This window comes from Lissotriton helveticus, chromosome 1_1, assembly GCF_964261635.1.
Source record: "Lissotriton helveticus chromosome 1_1, aLisHel1.1, whole genome shotgun sequence".
NCBI lineage: Eukaryota > Metazoa > Chordata > Amphibia > Caudata > Salamandridae > Lissotriton > Lissotriton helveticus.
Window position 1 is genome coordinate 1308962938 of NC_136057.1, and position 2447 is coordinate 1308965384.

A 2447-nucleotide genomic window follows, 5' to 3' on the forward strand; every position below is an offset into this window, starting at 1 on the left:
CTAGCTATGTTTTGCCAAAACTACCTTGCTTTCACTTGCCGTTCGATGGATTACTTGCAAAATGATGACCTGGATTTTGGAGTCGTCTGGATATTTCATCACCCGCCTCTGTCTATTTTTAGATCTGAGGCCATTTACATTCCAGGTTGAAATTTGTAGCTTATTGTCTTCCCCACCCATCTATTTCTAATTGGGCGAACTTCATGTCTCTTGGACATGCATTGAGTTGAACCAATTTTGTATCCCCTGGAGGTCTTTGATGAGCAATTGCCATAATGGACCTGAGCCATACAAAAACTGAGGACTTCTTTTTGTTTTTGTTTCACCCACTGCGCGCCACCCTGTGCCCTACCCTCTTCCCTTACTCCCCCACGCCCCCCATGGGAATCCTCCTTTGACTATCATTCATTGGGCCTGTTGGGCCGCCGAAGAGAAGGTGAAACCTTTCTAAAATAAAACAGGTGACAGAACCAGTGCCCTCCCCTCCTCCCCGACCCCACCACCGATCTCTGATACCTATGGTTACTTAAGCACATTTCCTCAATTTCTTCCTACTTAGGATTATTCCTCAAGATAGTCCACCCTTTTTGTACTATTTTTTAGGCTATCAGCTTCCTCTGTTATTTGTAAGTTGTGCATCTGGTTGTTCCACATAACTCACGGGTTAGCCGATAATTTCAATTTGGCTTTAACTCCAAGTTTATTTAACTCTTCCCTCCTTTTACTGAATTCCCACTGCTTCTGGTCTGTTGCGCTGGGACAAGAACAGGGGGGACCCTACTCACAGGGGAACCAGGGTGCTAGTTTTATAAAAGAAACAACGGTTCCTGTGGCTGATAAAGATAATATTAGTAATAAAAAGCTCAATGGCAATATGTAAGGTACTATAATGTCAGTGGACAAGGAACCACTCACACACAAGGGTTGATTTATAACCAAATTCACAGTTTTATATACATTTGTAAACAAAGAAATAATTGTGCAGTTTGTCCCCATGTGAAATGGAACCTAAATGTGAGTATTAACGTGGTCTATTATATACAAGGTTTCCAAAATTACAAAGAACGACCATTTATATATCCATGTTTAACAGCACCAGTATACAATAATACATACTGAATAGTGGCTCGTTCTTTTAAACTTGTCGACGGCGTTTCGATCCCTGCTTAGGTCAGGGGTCTCTTCAGGACTTTGATAACTGGGACATCTACAATGATAAAGGAAATTGCATAAGGCCCATATACCGGCGCTGATGCTGGAGTGGACTGGAAAAGGTATTTTTAGGGAGAGTACCTGTAATAATACCGCAGTCTTGGTGAAAGTGTGCCACAGTGGAAGTGAAATAATTAAAAGTGACTCACATGAGCACCCAGCCGGGTGCTGTCACATAATGAAATGAAAAGGAAAGAATCACTTTACTGCACTTGGGCTTAAATAGAATTAATGGTGGAATGGTAGAAGTATCACTTACCTCAATGTGAGGCAAGGCATTCGTATAAGGATTGGGGTTGGGCTGATGCTCCTGTTCAAACACGCTACAGCCATAGCCGTGTTGATGTACCCTTAATGCAAATAAGTCACAGTGGACTGATGCACCTAGAAGGGGCAGATAATATAAGGTGAGAAGTCTGGAATTGGGTTTGGGATGTAAAGCAGATGAAAGCGAGCCGGGTTATCCGCATTCTTACCCGGATCGGCGATGAGATACTGCCTGTACTGGGTTCCGTAACAGCCGCTTCAGTCTGCTTCCGTGTGACCCTGCCGTCAGTATTCAGGTTCGATGACAGCGATAGCTTGGACAGCGGGTGGTTAAATACTGAGATTACCGCCAAGCGATGGTAGGCCAGGATAGGGATGGCCGCATCACCGTTCCATCCGGTGATCGGTTACTGTCAGTAGAGATGGAAAACAGACCTCCGCATTTGCGCGGACGGACTGGAATCGTTCAGTGTTTAGAAATATGGCGAATGTGCAAGTGGGGCTTTAGTTGTGCCAATATGAGTATAATTACATCATACATTTTTTCGTCTGTTGCGCGGCATACATCCAACCTAATAGAGAAAGAGAAGTTATGGGCTGAAAATGGGGCATTCCTCAGTGCTGCTGTCAGGGTGGTTCCTTTGACTGTAAATGAGAGAAAATGTAAAGTATTTTCTTTGGCTTCTGTCTCTGCATATTCCCCTTAAAGGGGTCTTGATGTATTCATGTATTTCATGGTCCGAATCGATATCGGGCCTATCTTTCAGTATGCTCTCCTTTAGTAGTTTGACTATGAAGGCTTTGATATTAGACCTCTCCTCCGCTTCTGGAATATTTAGGACCCTCAAGTTATTCCTCCTTGAGTGAGTCTCAATTCTTTCTGGGTCTTTCCTAAGTCCAAGATTTTCCTTGACCAGTGCTCCTACCCCTTCAATATATTTCTCTATATCCTTCCTCATCAGTCTGAC

The 2447-nt window shown here is 43.5% G+C and overlaps 1 long non-coding RNA gene across 1 annotated transcript; it reads right to left on the reverse strand.

Moving 5' to 3' along the window:
• Positions 1-1031: 1031 nt before the first annotated feature.
• Positions 1032-1821, reverse strand: LOC144772744 (uncharacterized). Its single transcript, XR_013599830.1, has 3 exons — positions 1689-1821; positions 1472-1596; positions 1032-1207 (listed from the first exon to the last, which is right to left on the reverse strand). It is a non-coding gene; the product is annotated as an uncharacterized LOC144772744 (long non-coding RNA).
• Positions 1822-2447: the final 626 nt, after the last annotated feature.